At 43.1% G+C, this 21,166-nt stretch overlaps 1 protein-coding gene across 1 annotated transcript in view; it reads left to right on the top strand.

The window, feature by feature from the left end:
- LOC106591361 (ankyrin-3) overlaps positions 1-21,166 on the top strand; it is a gene marked incomplete at its 3' end in the record, with an annotated part of 349,799 nt that overhangs the window by 195,975 nt on the left and 132,658 nt on the right. The gene's annotated exons all lie outside the window — the stretch shown is intronic.

The raw sequence follows: 21,166 nt of genomic DNA, 5'->3' as shown, positions 1-21,166 counted from the left end.
AGAGACAGCTGTCTGTTAATCAGGGACTACTGTCTGTTAATCAGGGACTACTATCTGTTAATCAGGGACTACTCTCTGTTAATCAGGGACTACTGTCTGTTAATCAGCAGCGGCTACTGTCTTTTAATCAGGGACTACTCTCTGTTAATCAGGGACTACTGTCTGTTAATCAGCAGGGAGTACTGTCTGTTAATCAGGGACTACTGTCTGTTAATCAGCAGGGACTACTGTCTGTTAATCAGGGACTACTGTCTGTTAATCAGAGACTACCGTCTGTTAATCAGGGACTACCGTCTGTTAATCAGGGACTACTGTCTGTTAATCAGGGACTACTGTCTGTTAATCAGAGACTACTGTCTGTTAATCAGAGACTACTGTCTGTTAATCAGGGACTACTGTCTGTTAATCAGCAGGGACGACTGTCTGTTAATCGGCAGGGACTACTGTCTGTTAATCAGGGACTACTGTCTGTCAATCAGGGACTACAGTCTGTTAATCAGAGACTACTGTCTGTTAATCAGGGACTACTGTCTGTTAATCAGAGACTACTGTCTGTTAATCAGAGACTACTGGTTGTTAATCAGGGACTACTGTCTGTTAATCAGGGACTACTGTCTGTTAATCAGCAGGGGCTACTGTCTGTTAATCAGGGACTACTGTCTGTTAATCAGAGACTACTGTCTGTTAATCAGGGACTACTGTCTGTTAATCAGAGACTACTGTCTGTTAATCAGGGACTACTGTCTGTTAATCAGAGACTACTGTCTGTTAATCAGGGACTACTGGTTGTTAATCAGGGACTACTGTCTGTTAATCAGGGACTACCGTCTGTTAATCAGGGACTACTGTCTGTTAATCAGGGACTACTGTCTGTTAATCAGAGACTACTGTCTGTTAATCAGAGACTACTGTCTGTTAATCAGGGACTACTGTCTGTTAATCAGCAGGGACGACTGTCTGTTAATCAGCAGGGACTACTGTCTGTTAATCAGGGACTACTGTCTGTCAATCAGCAGGGACTACTGTCTGTTAATCAGGGACTACTGTCTGTTAATCAGGGACTACTGTCTGTTAATCAGGGACTACTGTCTGTTAATCAGCAGGGACTACTGTCTGTTAATCAGGGACTACTGTCTGTTAATCAGAGACTACTGTCTGTTAATCAGAGACTACTGGTTGTTAATCAGGGACTACTGTCTGTTAATCAGGGACTACTGTCTGTTAATCAGGGACTACTCTCTGTTAATCAGAGACTACTGTCTGTTAATCAGGGACTACTGTCTGTTAATCAGAGACTACTGTCTGTTAATCAGAGACTACTGGTTGTTAATCAGGGACTACTGTCTGTTAATCAGGGACTACTGTCTGTTAATCAGGGACTACTGTCTGTTAATCAGGGACTACTGTCTGTTAATCAGCAGGGGCTACTGTCTGTTAATCAGGGACTAGTGTCTGTTAATGAGGGGCTACTGTCTGTTAATCAGCAGGGGCTACTGTCTGTTAATCAGGGACTACTGTCTGTTAATCAGAGACTACTGTCTGTTAATCAGAGACTACTGTCTGTTAATCAGGGACTACTGTCTGTTAATCAGGGACTACTGTCTGTTAATCAGGGACTACTCTCTGTTAATCAGAGACTACTGTCTGTTAATCAGGGACTACTGTCTGTTAATCAGAGACTACTGTCTGTTAATCAGAGACTACTGGTTGTTTATCAGGGACTACTGTCTGTTAATCAGGGACTACTGTCTGTTAATCAGGGACTACTGTCTGTTAATCAGGGACTACTGTCTGTTAATCAGCAGGGGCTACTGTCTGTTAATCAGGGACTAGTGTCTGTTAATGAGGGGCTACTGTCTGTTAATCAGCAGGGGCTACTGTCTGTTAATCAGGGACTACTGTCTGTTAATCAGGGACTACTGTCTGTTAATCAGCAGGGGCTACTGTCTGTTAATCAGGGACTAGTGTCTGTTAATCAGGGGCTACTGTCTGTTAATCAGCAGGGACTACTGTCTGTTAATCAGGGACTACTGTCTGTTAATCAGAGACTACTGTCTGTTAATCAGGGACTACTGTCTGTTAATCAGCAGGGACTACTGTCTGTTAATCAGGGACTACTGTCTGTTAATCAGCAGGGACTACTGTCTGTTAATCAGGGACTACTGTCTGTTAATCAGAGACTACCGTCTGTTAATCAGGGACTACCGTCTGTTAATCAGGGACTACCGTCTGTTAATCAGGGACTACTGTCTGTTAATCAGAGACTACTGTCTGTTAATCAGAGACTACTGTCTGTTAATCAGGGACTACTGTCTGTTAATCTTCAGGGACGACTGTCTGTTAATCAGCAGGGACTACTGTCTGTTAATCAGGGACTACTGTCTGTCAATCAGCAGGGACTACTGTCTGTTAATCAGGGACTACTGTCTGTTAATCAGAGGACTACTGTCTGTTATTTAGCAGGGACTACTGTCTGTTAATCAGCAGGGACTACTGTCTGTTAATCAGCAGGGACTACTGTCTGTTAATCAGGGACTACTGTCTGTTAATCAGGGACTACTGTCTGTTAATCGCAGGGACGACTGTCTGTTAATCAGGGACTACTGTCTGTTAATCAGGGACTACTGTCTGTTAATCAGGGACTACAGTCTGTTAATCAGGGACTACTGTCTGTTAATCAGGGACTACTGTCTGTTAATCAGGGACTACTGTCTGTTAATCAGGGACAGCTGTCTGTTAATCAGGGACTACTGTCTGTTAATCAGGGACTACTGTCTGTTAATCAGGGACTACTGTCTGTTAATCAGGGACTACTGTCTGTTAATCAGGGACTACTGTCTGTTAATCAGGGGCTAGTGTCTGTTAATCAGCAGGGACTACTGTCTGTTAATCAGGGACTACTGTCTGTTAATCAGGGACTACTGTCTGTTAATCAGAGACTACTGTCTGTTAATCAGGGACTACTGTCTGTTAATCAGGGACTACTGTCTGTTAATCAGGGACTACTGTCTGTTAATCGAGGGACTACTGTCTGTTAATCAGGGACTACTGTCTGTTAATCAGGGACTACTGTCTGTTAATCAGGGACTACCGTCTGTTAATCAGGGACTACTGTCTGTTAATCAGGGACTACTGTCTGTTAATCAGGGACTACTGTCTGTTAATCAGGGACTACTGTCTGTTAATCAGAGACTACTGTCTGTTAATCAGGGACTACTGTCTGTTAATCAGGGACTACTGTCTGTTAATCAGGGACTACTGTCTGTTAATCAGAGGACTACTGTCTGTTAATCAGGGACTACTGTCTGTTAATCAGGGACTACTGTCTGTTAATCAGAGGCTACTGTCTGTTAATCAGGGACTACTGTCTGTTAATCAGGGACTACTGTCTGTTAATCAGAGACTACTGTCTGTTAATCAGAGACTACTGTCTGTTAATCAGGGACTACTGTCTGTTAATCAGGGACTACTGTCTGTTAATCAGGGACTACTGTCTGTTAATCAGGGACTACTGTCTGTTAATCAGCAGGGACTACTGTCTGTTAATCAGGGACTACTGTCTGTTAATCAGGGACTACTGTCTGTTAATCAGAGGGACTACTGTCTGTTAATCAGGGACTACTGTCTGTTAATCAGGGACTACTGTCTGTTAATCAGGGACTACTGTCTGTTAATCAGGGACTACTGTCTGTTAATCAGGGACTACTGTCTGTTAATCAGGGACTACTGTCTGTTAATCAGAGACTACTGTCTGTTAATCAGGGGACTACTGTCTGTTAATCAGGGGACTACTGTCTGTTAATCAGGGACTACTGTCTGTTAATCAGGGACTACTGTCTGTTAATCAGGGACTACTGTCTGTTAATCAGGGACTACTGTCTGTTAATCAGGGACTACTGTCTGTTAATCAGCAGGGACTACTGTCTGTTAATCAGGGACTACTGTCTGTTAATCAGGGACTACTGTCTGTTAATCAGGGACTACTGTCTGTTAATCAGGGACTACTGTCTGTTAATCAGGGACTACTGTCTGTTAATCAGGGACTACTGTCTGTTAATCAGGGACTACTGTCTGTTAATCAGCAGGGACTACTGTCTGTTAATCAGGGACTACTGTCTGTTAATCAAGGACTACAGTCTGTTAATCAAGGACTACAGTCTGTTAATCAGGGACTACTGTCTGTTAATCAGGGACTACTGTCTGTTAATCAGGGACTACTGTCTGTTAATCAGGGACTACTGTCTGTTAATCAGGGACTACTGTCTGTTAATCAGGGACTACTGTCTGTTAATCAGGGACTACTGTCTGTTAATCAGCAGGGACTACTGTCTGTTAATCAGGGACTACTGTCTGTTAATCAGGGACTACTGTCTGTTAATCAGGGACTACTGTCTGTTAATCAGAGACTACTGTCTGTTAATCAAGGGACTACTGTCTGTTAATCAGGGACTACTGTCTGTTAATCAGGGACTACTGTCTGTTAATCAGGGACTACTGTCTGTTAATCAGGGACTACTGTCTGTTAATCAGGGACTACTGTCTGTTAATCAGGGACTACTGTCTGTTAATCAGGGACTACTGTCTGTTAATCAGGGACTACTGTCTGTTAATCAGGGACTACTGTCTGTTAATCAGGGACTACTGTCTGTTAATCAGGGACTACTGTCTGTTAATCAGGGACTACTGTCTGTTAATCGCAGGGACTACTGTCTGTTAATCGCAGGGACTACTGTCTGTTAATCAGGGACTACTGTCTGTTAATCAGGGACTACTGTCTGTTAATCAGGGACTACTGTCTGTTAATCAGCAGGGACTACTGTCTGTTAATCAGGGACTACTGTCTGTTAATCAGGGACTACTGTCTGTTAATCAGGGACTACTGTCTGTTAATCAGAGACTACTGTCTGTTAATCAGGGACTACTGTCTGTTAATCAGGGACTACTGTCTGTTAATCAGAGACTACTGTCTGTTAATCAGGGACTACTGTCTGTTAATCAGCAGGGACTACTGTCTGTTAATCAGGGACTACTGTCTGTTAATCAGAGACTACTGTCTGTTAATCAGAGACTACTGTCTGTTAATCAGGGACTACTGTCTGTTAATCAGGGACTACTGTCTGTTAATCAGCAGGGACGACTGTCTGTTAATCAGCAGGGACTACTGTCTGTTAATCAGGGACTACTGTCTGTTAATCAGGGACTACTGTCTGTTAATCAGCAGGGACTACTGTCTGTTAATCAGCAGGGACTACCGTCTGTTAATCAGGGACTACTGTCTGTTAATCAGGGACTACTGTCTGTTAATCAGAGACTACTGTCTGTTAATCAGGGACTACTGTCTGTTAATCAGGGACTACTGTCTGTTAATCAGGGACTACTGTCTGTTAATCAGCAGGGACTACTGTCTGTTAATCAGCAGGGACAACTGTCTGTTAATCAGGGACTACTGTCTGTTAATCAGGGACTACTGTCTGTTAATCAGCAGGGACTACTGTCTGTTAATCAGCAGGGACTACTGTCTGTTAATCAGGGCCTACTGTCTGTTAATCAGAGACTACTGTCTGTTAATCAGAGACTACTGGTTGTTAATCAGGGACTACTGTCTGTTAATCAGAGGCTACTGTCTGTTAATCAGGGACTACTGTCTGTTGATCAGAGACTACTGTCTGTTGATCAGAGACTACTGTCTGTTAATCAGGGACTACTGTCTGTTAATCAGGGACTACTGTCTGTTAATCAGGGACTACTGTCTGTTAATCAGCAGCGGCTACTGTCTGTTAATCAGGGACTACTGTCTGTTAATCAGCAGGGACTACTGTCTGTTAATCAGGGACTACTGTCTGTTAATCAGGGACTACTGTCTGTTAATCAGGGACTACTGTCTGTTAATCAGAGACTACTGTCTGTTAATCAGCAGGGACTACTGTCTGTTAATCAGGGACTACTGTCTGTTAATCAGAGACTACCGTCTGTTAATCAGGGACTACCGTCTGTTAATCAGGGACTACTGTCTGTTAATCAGGGACTACTGTCTGTTAATCAGAGACTACTGTCTGTTAATCAGAGACTACTGTCTGTTAATCAGGGACTACTGTCTGTTAATCAGCAGGGACTACTGTCTGTTAATCAGGGACTACTGTCTGTCAATCAGCAGGGACTACTGTCTGTTAATCAGCAGGGACTACTGTCTGTTAATCAGGGACTACTGTCTGTTAATCAGGGACTACTGTATGTTAATCAGCAGGGACTACTGTCTGTTAATCAGCAGGGACTACTGTCTGTTAATCAGCAGGGACTACTGTCTGTTAATCAGGGACTACTGTCTGTTAATCAGGGACTACTGTCTGTTAATCAGAGACTACTGTCTGTTAATCAGAGACTACTGGTCTGTTAATCAGGGACTACTGTCTGTTAATCAGGGACTACTGTCTGTTAATCAGAGACTACTGGTTGTTAATCAGGGACTACTGTCTGTTAATCAGCAGGGACTACTGTCTGTTAATCAGGGACTACTGTCTGTTAATCAGGGACTACTGTCTGTTAATCAGGGACTACTGTCTGTTAATCAGGGGCAACTGTCTGTTAATCAGGATTAATCAGGGACTACTGTCTGTTAATCAGCAGGGACTACTGTCTGTTAATCAGCAGGGACTACTGTCTGTTAATCAGCAGGGACTACTGTATGTTTATCAGGGACTACTGTCTGTTAATCAGTGACTACTGTCTGTTAATCAGGGTCTACTGTCTGTTAATCAGCAGGGACTACTGTCTGTTAATCAGCAGGGACTACTGTCTGTTAATCAGAAGGGACTACTGTCTGTTAATCAGCAGGGACTACTGTCTGTTAATCAGCAGGGACTACTGTATGTTAATCAGCAGGGACTACTGTCTGTTAATCAGGGACTACTGTCTGTTAATCAGGGACTACTGTCTGTTAATCAGGGACTACTGTCTGTTAATCAGGGACTACTGTCTGTTAATCAGGGACTACTGTCTGTTAATCAGAGACTACTGTCTGTTAATCAGAGACTACTGGCTGTTAATCAGGGTCTACTGTCTGTTAATCAGCAGGGACTACTGTCTGTTAATCAGGGACTACTGTCTGTTAATCAGGGACTACTGTCTGTTAATCAGAGGACTACTGTCTGTTAATCAGAGACTACTGTCTGTTAATCAGGACTACTGTCTGTTAATCAGGGACTACTGTCTGTTAATCAGCAGGGACTACTGTCTGTTAATCAGCAGGGACTACTGTCTGTTAATCAGAGACTACTGTCTGTTAATCAGGGACTACTGTCTGTTAATCAGGGACTACTGTCTGTTCATCAGCAGGGACTACTGTCTGTTAATCAGAGACTTCTGTCTGTTAATCAGGGACTACTGTCTGTTAATCAGCAGGGACTACTGTCTGTTAATCAGCAGGGACTACTGTCTGTTAATCAGCAGGGACTACTGTCTGTTAATCAGGGACTACTGTCTGTTAATCAGCAGGGACTACTGTCTGTTAATCAGCAGGGGCTACTGTCTGTTAATCAGCGGGACTGCTGTCTGCTAATCAGGGACTACTGTCTGTTAATCAGAGACTACTGTCTGTTAATCAGGGACTACTGTCTGTTAATCAGTGGCTACTGTATGTTGATCAGAGACTACTGTCTGTTAATCAGGGAATACTGTCTGTTAATCAGCAGGGACTACTGTCTTTTAATCAGCAGGGACTACTGTCTGTTGATCAGGGACTACTGTCTGTTAATCAGGGACTACTGTCTGTTAATCAGGGACTACTGTCTGTTAATCAGGGACTACTGTCTGTTCATCAGCAGGGACTACTGTCTGTTAATCATAGACTACTGTTTGTTAATCAGGGACTACTGTCTGTTGATCAGAGACTACTGTCTGTTAATCAGGGACTACTGTCTGTTAATATGCAGGGACTACTGTCTGTTAATCAGCAGGGACTACTGTCTGTTAATCAGCAGGGACTACTGTCTGTTAATCAGGGACTACTGTCTGTTAATCAGAGACTACCGTCTGTTAATCAGGGACTACCGTCTGTTAATCAGGGACTACCGTCTGTTAATCAGGGACTACTGTCTGTTAATCAGAGACTACTGTCTGTTAATCAGAGACTACTGTCTGTTAATCAGGGACTACTGTCTGTTAATCAGGGACTACTATCTGTTAATCAGGGACTACTCTCTGTTAATCAGGGACTACTGTCTGTTAATCAGCAGGGAGTACTGTCTGTTAATCAGGGACTACTGTCTGTTAATCAGCAGGGACTACTGTCTGTTAATCAGGGACTACTGTCTGTTAATCAGAGACTACCGTCTGTTAATCAGGGACTACCGTCTGTTAATCAGGGACTACTGTCTGTTAATCAGGGACTACTGTCTGTTAATCAGAGACTACTGTCTGTTAATCAGAGACTACTGTCTGTTAATCAGGGACTACTGTCTGTTAATCAGCAGGGACGACTGTCTGTTAATCAGCAGGGACTACTGTCTGTTAATCAGGGACTACTGTCTGTCAATCAGCAGGGACTACTGTCTGTTAATCAGGGACTACTGTCTGTTAATCAGGGACTACTGTCTGTTAATCAGGGACTACTGTCTGTTAATCAGCAGGGACTACTGTCTGTTAATCAGGGACTACTGTCTGTTAATCAGAGACTACTGTCTGTTAATCAGAGACTACTGGTTGTTAATCAGGGACTACTGTCTGTTAATCAGGGACTACTATCTGTTAATCAGGGACTACTCTCTGTTAATCAGAGACTACTGTCTGTTAATCAGGGACTACTGTCTGTTAATCAGAGACTACTGTCTGTTAATCAGAGACTACTGGTTGTTAATCAGGGACTACTGTCTGTTAATCAGGGACTACTGTCTGTTAATCAGGGACTACTGTCTGTTAATCAGGGACTACTGTCTGTTAATCAGCAGGGGCTACTGTCTGTTAATCAGGGACTAGTGTCTGTTAATGAGGGGCTACTGTCTGTTAATCAGCAGGGGCTACTGTCTGTTAATCAGGGACTACTGTCTGTTAATCAGAGACTACTGTCTGTTAATCAGAGACTACTGTCTGTTAATCAGGGACTACTGTCTGTTAATCAGGGACTACTATCTGTTAATCAGGGACTACTCTCTGTTAATCAGAGACTACTGTCTGTTAATCAGGGACTACTGTCTGTTAATCAGAGACTACTGTCTGTTAATCAGAGACTACTGGTTGTTAATCAGGGACTACTGTCTGTTAATCAGGGACTACTGTCTGTTAATCAGGGACTACTGTCTGTTAATCAGGGACTACTGTCTGTTAATCAGCAGGGGCTACTGTCTGTTAATCAGGGACTAGTGTCTGTTAATGAGGGGCTACTGTCTGTTAATCAGCAGGGGCTACTGTCTGTTAATCAGGGACTACTGTCTGTTAATCAGGGACTACTGTCTGTTAATCAGCAGGGGCTACTGTCTGTTAATCAGGGACTAGTGTCTGTTAATCAGGGGCTACTGTCTGTTAATCAGCAGGGACTACTGTCTGTTAATCAGGGAATATTGTCTGTTAATCAGAGACTACTGTCTGTTAATCAGGGACTACTGTCTGTTAATCAGCAGGGACTACTGTCTGTTAATCAGGGACTACTGTCTGTTAATCAGCAGGGACTACTGTCTGTTAATCAGGGACTACTGTCTGTTAATCAGAGACTACCGTCTGTTAATCAGGGACTACCGTCTGTTAATCAGGGACTACCGTCTGTTAATCAGGGACTACTGTCTGTTAATCAGAGACTACTGTCTGTTAATCAGAGACTACTTTCTGTTAATCAGGGACTACTGTCTGTTAATCTTCAGGGACGACTGTCTGTTAATCAGCAGGGACTACTGTCTGTTAATCAGGGACTACTGTCTGTCAATCAGCAGGGACTACTGTCTGTTAATCAGGGACTACTGTCTGTTAATCAAGGACTACTGTCTGTTATTTAGCAGGGACTACTGTCTGTTAATCAGCAGGGACTACTGTCTGTTAATCAGCAGGGACTACTGTCTGTTAATCAGGGACTACTGTCTGTTAATCAGGGACTACTGTCTGTTAATCAGCAGGGACGACTGTCTGTTAATCAGGGACTACTGTCTGTTAATCAGGGACTACCGTCTGTTAATCAGGGACTACAGTCTGTTAATCAGGGACTACTGTCTGTTAATCAGGGACTACTGTCTGTTAATCAGAGACTACTGTCTGTTAATCAGAGACAGCTGTCTGTTAATCAGGGACTACTGTCTGTTAATCAGGGACTACTATCTGTTAATCAGGGACTACTCTCTGTTAATCAGGGACTACTGTCTGTTAATCAGCAGCGGCTACTGTCTTTTAATCAGGGACTACTCTCTGTTAATCAGGGACTACTGTCTGTTAATCAGCAGGGAGTACTGTCTGTTAATCAGGGACTACTGTCTGTTAATCAGCAGGGACTACTGTCTGTTAATCAGGGACTACTGTCTGTTAATCAGAGACTACCGTCTGTTAATCAGGGACTACCGTCTGTTAATCAGGGACTACTGTCTGTTAATCAGGGACTACTGTCTGTTAATCAGAGACTACTGTCTGTTAATCAGAGACTACTGTCTGTTAATCAGGGACTACTGTCTGTTAATCAGCAGGGACGACTGTCTGTTAATCAGCAGGGACTACTGTCTGTTAATCAGGGACTACTGTCTGTCAATCAGGGACTACAGTCTGTTAATCAGAGACTACTGTCTGTTAATCAGGGACTACTGTCTGTTAATCAGAGACTACTGTCTGTTAATCAGAGACTACTGGTTGTTAATCAGGGACTACTGTCTGTTAATCAGGGACTACTGTCTGTTAATCAGCAGGGGCTACTGTCTGTTAATCAGGGACTACTCTCTGTTAATCAGAGACTACTGTCTGTTAATCAGGGACTACTGTCTGTTAATCAGAGACTACTGTCTGTTAATCAGGGACTACTGTCTGTTAATCAGAGACTACTGTCTGTTAATCAGAGACTACTGGTTGTTAATCAGGGACTACTGTCTGTTAATCAGGGACTACCGTCTGTTAATCAGGGACTACTGTCTGTTAATCAGGGACTACTGTCTGTTAATCAGAGACTACTGTCTGTTAATCAGAGACTACTGTCTGTTAATCAGGGACTACTGTCTGTTAATCAGCAGGGACGACTGTCTGTTAATCAGCAGGGACTACTGTCTGTTAATCAGGGACTACTGTCTGTCAATCAGCAGGGACTACTGTCTGTTAATCAGGGACTACTGTCTGTTAATCAGGGACTACTGTCTGTTAATCAGGGACTACTGTCTGTTAATCAGCAGGGACTACTGTCTGTTAATCAGGGACTACTGTCTGTTAATCAGAGACTACTGTCTGTTAATCAGAGACTACTGGTTGTTAATCAGGGACTACTGTCTGTTAATCAGGGACTACTATCTGTTAATCAGGGACTACTCTCTGTTAATCAGAGACTACTGTCTGTTAATCAGGGACTACTGTCTGTTAATCAGAGACTACTGTCTGTTAATCAGAGACTACTGGTTGTTAATCAGGGACTACTGTCTGTTAATCAGGGACTACTGTCTGTTAATCAGGGACTACTGTCTGTTAATCAGGGACTACTGTCTGTTAATCAGCAGGGGCTACTGTCTGTTAATCAGGGACTAGTGTCTGTTAATGAGGGGCTACTGTCTGTTAATCAGCAGGGGCTACTGTCTGTTAATCAGGGACTACTGTCTGTTAATCAGAGACTACTGTCTGTTAATCAGAGACTACTGTCTGTTAATCAGGGACTACTGTCTGTTAATCAGGGACTACTATCTGTTAATCAGGGACTACTCTCTGTTAATCAGAGACTACTGTCTGTTAATCAGGGACTACTGTCTGTTAATCAGAGACTACTGTCTGTTAATCAGAGACTACTGGTTGTTAATCAGGGACTACTGTCTGTTAATCAGGGACTACTGTCTGTTAATCAGGGACTACTGTCTGTTAATCAGGGACTACTGTCTGTTAATCAGCAGGGGCTACTGTCTGTTAATCAGGGACTAGTGTCTGTTAATGAGGGGCTACTGTCTGTTAATCAGCAGGGGCTACTGTCTGTTAATCAGGGACTACTGTCTGTTAATCAGGGACTACTGTCTGTTAATCAGCAGGGGCTACTGTCTGTTAATCAGGGACTAGTGTCTGTTAATCAGGGGCTACTGTCTGTTAATCAGCAGGGACTACTGTCTGTTAATCAGGGAATATTGTCTGTTAATCAGAGACTACTGTCTGTTAATCAGGGACTACTGTCTGTTAATCAGCAGGGACTACTGTCTGTTAATCAGGGACTACTGTCTGTTAATCAGCAGGGACTACTGTCTGTTAATCAGGGACTACTGTCTGTTAATCAGAGACTACCGTCTGTTAATCAGGGACTACCGTCTGTTAATCAGGGACTACCGTCTGTTAATCAGGGACTACTGTCTGTTAATCAGAGACTACTGTCTGTTAATCAGAGACTACTTTCTGTTAATCAGGGACTACTGTCTGTTAATCTTCAGGGACGACTGTCTGTTAATCAGCAGGGACTACTGTCTGTTAATCAGGGACTACTGTCTGTCAATCAGCAGGGACTACTGTCTGTTAATCAGGGACTACTGTCTGTTAATCAAGGACTACTGTCTGTTATTTAGCAGGGACTACTGTCTGTTAATCAGCAGGGACTACTGTCTGTTAATCAGCAGGGACTACTGTCTGTTAATCAGGGACTACTGTCTGTTAATCAGGGACTACTGTCTGTTAATCAGCAGGGACGACTGTCTGTTAATCAGGGACTACTGTCTGTTAATCAGGGACTACCGTCTGTTAATCAGGGACTACAGTCTGTTAATCAGGGACTACTGTCTGTTAATCAGGGACTACTGTCTGTTAATCAGAGACTACTGTCTGTTAATCAGAGACAGCTGTCTGTTAATCAGGGACTACTGTCTGTTAATCAGGGACTACTATCTGTTAATCAGGGACTACTCTCTGTTAATCAGGGACTACTGTCTGTTAATCAGCAGCGGCTACTGTCTTTTAATCAGGGGCTAGTGTCTGTTAATCAGCAGGGACTACTGTCTGTTAATCAGGGACTACTGTCTGTTAATCAGGGACTACTGTCTGTTAATCAGAGACTACTGTCTGTTAATCAGAGACTACTGTCTGTTAATCAGGGACTACTGTCTGTTAATCAGCAGGGACTACTGTCTGTTAATCAGGGACTACTTTCTGTTAATCAGCAGGGACTACTGTCTGTTAATCAGGGACTACTGTCTGTTAATCAGAGACTACCGTCTGTTAATCAGGGACTACCGTCTGTTAATCAGGGACTACTGTCTGTTAATCAGGGACTACTGTCTGTTAATCAGAGACTACTGTCTGTTAATCAGAGACTACTGTCTGTTAATCAGGGACTACTGTCTGTTAATCAGCAGGGACGACTGTCTGTTAATCAGCAGGGACTACTGTCTGTTAATCAGGGACTACTGTCTGTCAATCAGCAGGGACTACTGTCTGTTAATCAGGGACTACTGTCTGTTAATCAGGGACTACTGTCTGTTAATCAGAGGCTACTGTCTGTTAATCAGGGACTACTGTCTGGTAATCAGGGACTACTGTCTGTTAATCAGAGACTACTGTCTGTTAATCAGAGACTACTGGTTGTTAATCAGGGACTACTGTCTGTTAATCAGGGACTACTATCTGTTAATCAGGGACTACTCTCTGTTAATCAGGGACTACTGTCTTTTAATCAGCAGGGACTACTGTCTGTTAATCAGGGTCTACTGTCTGTTAATCACGGACTACTGTCTGTTAATCAGAGACTACTGTCTGTTAATCAGGGACTACTGTCTGTTAATCAGCAGGGACTACTGTCTGTTAATCAGGGACTACTGTCTGTTAATCAGAGACTACCGTCTGTTAATCAGGGACTACCGTCTGTTAATCAGGGACTACTGTCTGTTAATCAGGGACTACTGTCTGTTAATCAGGGACTACTGTCTGTTAATCAGAGACTACTGTCTGTTAATCAGAGACTACTGTCTGTTAATCAGGGACTACTGTCTGTTAATCAGAGACTACTGTCTGTTAATCAGAGACTACTGTCTGTTAATCAGGGACTACTGTCTGTTAATCAGCAGGGACGACTGTCTGTTAATCAGGGACTACTGTCTGTTAATAAAGGACTACTGTCTGTTAATCAGGGACTACTGTCTGTTAATCAGGGACTACTGTCTGTTAATCAGGGACAACTGTCTGTTAATCAGCAGGGACTACTGTCTGTTAATCAGCAGGGACTACTGTCTGTTAATCAGGGACTACTGTCTGTTAATCAGGGACTACTGTCTGTTAATCAGAGACTACTGTCTGTTAATCAGAGACTACTGGTTGTTAATCAGGGACTACTGTCTGTTAATCAGGGACTACTATCTGTTAATCAGGGACTACTCTCTGTTAATCAGAGACTACTGTCTGTTAATCAGGGACTACTGTCTGTTAATCAGAGACTACTGTCTGTTAATCAGAGACTACTGGTTGTTAATCAGGGACTACTGTCTGTTAATCAGGGACTACTGTCTGTTAATCAGGGACTACTGTCTGTTAATCAGCAGGGGCTACTGTCTGTTAATCAGGGACTAGTGTCTGTTAATCAGGGGCTACTGTCTGTTAATCAGCAGGGACTACTGTCTTTTAATCAGGGACTACTGTCTGTTAATCAGGGACTACTGTCTGTTAATCAGAGACTACTGTCTGTTAATCAGGGACTACTGTCTGTTAATCAGCAGGGACTACTGTCTGTTAAACAGGGACTACTGTCTGTTAATCAGGGACTACTGTCTGTTAATCAGAGACTACTGTCTGTTAATCAGAGACTACTGGTTGTTAATCAGGGACTACTGTCTGTTAATCAGGGACTACTGTCTGTTAATCAGGGACTACTGTCTGTTAATCAGCAGGGGCTACTGTCTGTTAATCAGGGACTAGTGTCTGTTAATCAGGGGCTACTGTCTGTTAATCAGCAGGGACTACTGTCTGTTAATCAGGGACTACTCTCTGTTAATCAGGGACTACTGTCTGTTAATCAGAGACTACTGTCTGTTAATCAGGGACTACTGTCTGTTAATCAGCAGGGACTACTGTCTGTTAATCAGGGACTACTGTCTGTTAATCAGAGACTACCGTCTGTTAATCAGGGACTACCGTCTGTTAATCAGGGACTACTGTCTGTTAATCAGGGACTACTGTCTGTTAATCAGAGACTCATGTCTGTTAATCAGAGACTACTGTCTGTTAATCAGGGACTACTGTCTGTTAATCAGCAGGGACGACTGTCTGTTAATCAGCAGGGACTACTGTCTGTTAATCAGGGACTACTGTCTGTTAATCAGGGACTACTGTCTGTTAATCAGAGACTACTGTCTGTTAATCAGAGACTACTGGTTGTTAATCAGGGACTACTGTCTGTTGATCAGAGACTACTGTCTGTTGATCAGAGACTACTGTCTGTTAATCAGGGACTACTATCTGTTAATCAGGGACTACTCTCTGTTAATCAGGGACTACTGTCTGTTAATCAGGGACTAGTGTCTGTTAATATGGGCTACTGTCTGTTAATCAGCAGGGACTACTGTCTGTTAATCAGGGACTACTGTCTGTTGATCAGAGACTACTGTTTGTTAATCAGGGGCTACTATCTGTTAATCAGGGACTACTGTCTGTTAATCAAGGGCTACTGTCTGTTAATCAGGGACTACTGTCTGTTAATCAGAGACTACTGTCTGTTAATCAGGGGCTACTGTCTGTTAATCAGAGACTGCTGTCTGTTAATCAGAGACGGCTGTCTGTTAATCAGGGACTACTGTCTGTTAAACAGAGACTACTGTCTGTTAATCAGGGACTACTGTCTGTTAATCAGAGACTGGTGTCTGTTAATCATAGACTGCTGTCTGTTAATCAGCAGGGGCTACTGTCTGTTAATCAGGGACTACTGTCTGTTAATCAGGGACTACTGTCTGTTAATCAGCAGGGCCTACTGACTGTTAATCAGGGACTACTGTCTGTTAATCAGAGACTACTGTCTGTTAATCAGCAGGGGCTACTGTCTGTTAATCAGGGACTAGTGTCTGTTAATCAGGGGCTACTGTCTGTTAATCAGCAGGGACTACTGTCTGTTAATCAGGGACTACTGTCTGTTATTCAGAGACTACTGTCTGTTAATCAGGGACTACTGTCTGTTAATCAGCAGTGACTACTGTCTGTTAATCAGGGACTACTGTCTGTTAATCAGCAGGGACTACTGTCTGTTAATCAGGGACTACTGTCTGTTAATCAGGGACTACCGTCTGTTAATCAGGGACTACTGTCTGTTAATCAGGGACTACCGTCTGTTAATCAGGGACTACCGTCTGTTAATCAGAGACTACTGTCTGTTAATCAGAGACTACTGTCTGTTAATCAGGGACTACTGTCTGTTAATCAGCAGGGACTACTGTCTGTTAATCAGGGACTACTGTCTGTTGATCAGAGACTACTGTTTGTTAATCAGGGGCTACTATCTGTTAATCAGGGACTACTGTCTGTTAATCAAGGGCTACTGTCTGTTAATCAGGGACTACTGTCTGTTAATCAGAGACTACTGTCTGTTAATCAGGGGCTACTGTCTGTTAATCAGAGACTGCTGTCTGTTAATCAGAGACGGCTGTCTGTTAATCAGGGACTACTGTCTGTTAAACAGAGACTACTGTCTGTTAATCAGGGACTACTGTCTGTTAATCAGAGACTGGTGTCTGTTAATCATAGACTGCTGTCTGTTAATCAGCAGGGGCTACTGTCTGTTAATCAGGGACTACTGTCTGTTAATCAGGGACTACTGTCTGTTAATCAGCAGGGCCTACTGACTGTTAATCAGGGACTACTGTCTGTTAATCAGGGACTACTGTCTGTTAATCAGCAGGGGCTACTGTCTGTTAATCAGGGACTAGTGTCTGTTAATCAGGGGCTACTGTCTGTTAATCAGCAGGGACTACTGTCTGTTAATCAGGGACTACTGTCTGTTATTCAGAGACTACTGTCTGTTAATCAGGGACTACTGTCTGTTAATCAGCAGTGACTACTGTCTGTTAATCAGGGACTACTGTCTGTTAATCAGCAGGGACTACTGTCTGTTAATCAGGGACTACTGTCTGTTAATCAGGGACTACCGTCTGTTAATCAGGGACTACTGTCTGTTAATCAGGGACTACCGTCTGTTAATCAGGGACTACCGTCTGTTAATCAGAGACTACTGTCTGTTAATCAGAGACTACTGTCTGTTAATCAGGGACTACTGTCTGTTAATCAGCAGGGACGACTGTCTGTTAATCAGCAGGGACGACTGTCTGTTAATCAGCAGGGACTACTGTCTGTTAATCAGGGACTACTGTCTGTCAATCAGCAGGGACTACTGTCTGTTAATCAAGGACTACTGTCTGTTAATCAGCAGGGACTACTGTCTGTTAATCAGCAGGGACTACTGTCTGTTAATCAGCAGGGACTACTGTCTGTTAATCAGGGACTACTGTCTGTTAATCAGAGACTACTGTCTGTTAATCAGAGACTACTGGTTGTTAATCAGGGACTACTGTCTGTTAATCAGAGGCTACTGTCTGTTAATCAGGGACTACTGTCTGTTGATCAGAGACTACTGTCTGTTGATCAGAGACTACTGTCTGTTAATCAGGGACTACTGTCTGTTAATCAGGGACTACTCTCTGTTAATCAGGGACTACTGTCTGTTAATCAGCAGCGGCTACTGTCTTTTAATCAGGGACTACTGTCTGTTAATCAGCAGGGACTACTGTCTGTTAATCAGGGACTACTGTCTGTTAATCAGGAACTACTGTCTGTTAATCAGGTACTACTGTCTGTTAATCAGAGACTACTGTCTGTTAATCAGCAGGGACGACTGTCTGTTAATCAGCAGGGACGACTGTCTGTTAATCAGCAGGGACTACTGTCTGTTAATCAGGGACTACTGTCTGTCAATCAGCAGGGACTACTGTCTGTTAATCAGCAGGGACTACTGTCTGTTAATCAGGGACTACTGTCTGTTAATCAGGGACTACTGTATGTTAATCAGCAGGGACTACTGTATGTTAATCAGCAGGGACTACTGTCTGTTAATCAGCAGGGACTACTGTCTGTTAATCAGGGACTACTGTCTGTTAATCAGGGACTACTGTCTGTTAATCAGAGACTACTGTCTGTTAATCAGAGACTACTGGTTGTTAATCAGGGACTACTGTCTGTTAATCAGAGACTACTGTCTGTTAATCAGAGACTACTGGTTGTTAATCAGGGTCTACTGTCAGTTAATCAGCAGGGACTACTGTCTGTTAATCAGGGACTACTGTCTGTTAATCAGAGACAACTGTCTGTTAATCAGAGACTACTGTCTGTTAATCAGACTACTGTCTGTTAATCAGGGACTACTGTCTGTTAATCAGCAGGGACGACTGTCTGTTAATCAGCAGGGACAACTGTCTGTTAATCAGGGACTACAGTCTGTTAATCAGGGACTACTGTCTGTTAATCAGCAGGGACTTCTGTCTGTTAATCAGCAGGGACTACTGTCTGTTAATCAGGGCCTACTGTCTGTTAATCAGGGACTACTGTCTGTTAATCAGAGACTACTGTCTGTTAATCAGGGCCTACTGTCTGTTAATCAGGGACTACTGTCTGTTAATCAGGGACTACTGTCTGTTAATCAGCAGGGACTACTGTCTGTTAATCAGCAGGGACAACTGTCTGTTAATCAGGGACTACAGTCTGTTAATCAGGGACTACTGTCTGTTAATCAGCAGGGACTTCTGTCTGTTAATCAGCAGGGACTACTGTCTGTTAATCAGGGCCTACTGTCTGTTAATCAGAGACTACTGTCTGTTAATCAGAGACTACTGGTTGTTAATCAGGGACTACTGTCTGTTAATCAGAGGCTACTGTCTGTTAATCAGGGACTACTGTCTGTTGATCAGAGACTACTGTCTGTTGATCAGAGACTACTGTCTGTTAATCAGGGACTACTGTCTGTTAATCAGGGACTACTCTCTGTTAATCAGGGACTACTGTCTGTTAATCAGCAGCGGCTACTGTCTTTTAATCAGGGACTACTGTCTGTTAATCAGCAGGGACTACTGTCTGTTAATCAGGGACTACTGTCTGTTAATCAGGGACTACTGTCTGTTAATCAGGTACTACTGTCTGTTAATCAGAGACTACTGTCTGTTAATCAGCAGGGACTACTGTCTGTTAATCAGGGACTACTGTCTGTTAATCAGAGACTACCGTCTGTTAATCAGGGACTACCGTCTGTTAATCAGGGACTACTGTCTGTTAATCAGGGACTACTGTCTGTTAATCAGAGACTACTGTCTGTTAATCAGAGACTACTGTCTGTTAATCAGGGACTACTGTCTGTTAATCAGCAGGGACTACTGTCTGTTAATCAGGGACTACTGTCTGTCAATCAGCAGGGACTACTGTCTGTTAATCAGCAGGGACTACTGTCTGTTAATCAGGGACTACTGTCTGTTAATCAGGGACTACTGTATGTTAATCAGCAGGGACTACTGTATGTTAATCAGCAGGGACTACTGTCTGTTAATCAGCAGGGACTACTGTCTGTTAATCAGGGACTACTGTCTGTTAATCAGGGACTACTGTCTGTTAATCAGAGACTACTGTCTGTTAATCAGAGACTACTGGTTGTTAATCAGGGACTACTGTCTGTTAATCAGAGACTACTGTCTGTTAATCAGAGACTACTGGTTGTTAATCAGGGTCTACTGTCTGTTAATCAGCAGGGACTACTGTCTGTTAATCAGGGACTACTGTCTGTTAATCAGGGACTACTGTCTGTTAATCAGGGAATACTGTCTGTTAATCAGGGGCAACTGTCTGTTAATCAGGATTAATCAGGGACTACTGTCTGTTAATCAGCAGGGACTACTGTCTGTTAATCAGCAGGGACTACTGTCTGTTAATCAGCAGGGACTACTGTATGTTTATCAGGGACTACTGTCTGTTAATCAGTGACTACTGTCTGTTAATCAGGGTCTACTGTCTGTTAATCAGCAGGGACTACTGTCTGTTAATCAGCAGGGACTACTGTCTGTTAATCAGAAGGGACTACTGTCTGTTAATCAGCAGGGACTACTGTCTGTTAATCAGCAGGGACTACTGTATGTTAATCAGCAGAGACTACTGTCTGTTAATCAGGGACTACTGTCTGTTAATCAGGGACTACTGTCTGTTAATCAGGGACTACTGTCTGTTAATCAGAGACTACTGTCTGTTAATCAGAGACTACTGTCTGTTAATCAGAGACTACTGTCTGTTAATCAGAGACTACTGGTTGTTAATCAGGGTCTACTGTCTGTTAATCAGCAGGGACTACTGTCTGTTAATCAGGGACTACTGTCTGTTAATCAGGGACTACTGTCTTTTAATCAGAGACAACTGTCTGTTAATCAGAGACTACTGTCTGTTAATCAGACTACTGTCTGTTAATCAGGGACTACTGTCTGTTAATCAGCAGGGACTACTGTCTGTTAATCAGCAGGGACTACTGTCTGTTAATCAGAGACTACTGTCTGTTAATCAGGGCCTACTGTCTGTTAATCAGGGACTACTGTCTGTTCATCAGCAGGGACTACTGTCTGTTAATCAGAGACTTCTGTCTGTTAATCAGGGACTACTGTCTGTTAATCAGCAGGGACTACTGTCTGTTAATCAGCAGGGACTACTGTCTGTTAATCAGCAGGGACTACTGTCTGTTAATCAGGGACTACTGTCTGTTAATCAGCAGGGACTACTGTCTGTTAATCAGCAGGGACTACTGTCTGTTAATCAGCCGGGACTGCTGTCTGCTAATCAGAGACTACTGTCTGTTAATCAGAGACTATTGGTTGTTAATCAGGGACTACTGTCTGTTAATCAGTGGCTACTGTATGTTGATCAGAGACTACTGTCTGTTAATCAGGGAATACTGTCTGTTAATCAGCAGGGACTACTGTCTTTTAATCAGCAGGGACTACTGTCTGTTGATCAGAGACTACTGTCTGTTAATCAGGGACTA

The sequence above is a fragment of the Salmo salar genome, chromosome ssa01 (genome assembly GCF_905237065.1).
Source record: "Salmo salar chromosome ssa01, Ssal_v3.1, whole genome shotgun sequence".
In the NCBI taxonomy this organism is placed as follows: domain Eukaryota; kingdom Metazoa; phylum Chordata; class Actinopteri; order Salmoniformes; family Salmonidae; genus Salmo; species Salmo salar.
This window is presented reverse-complemented; position numbering and strand designations above follow the sequence as displayed.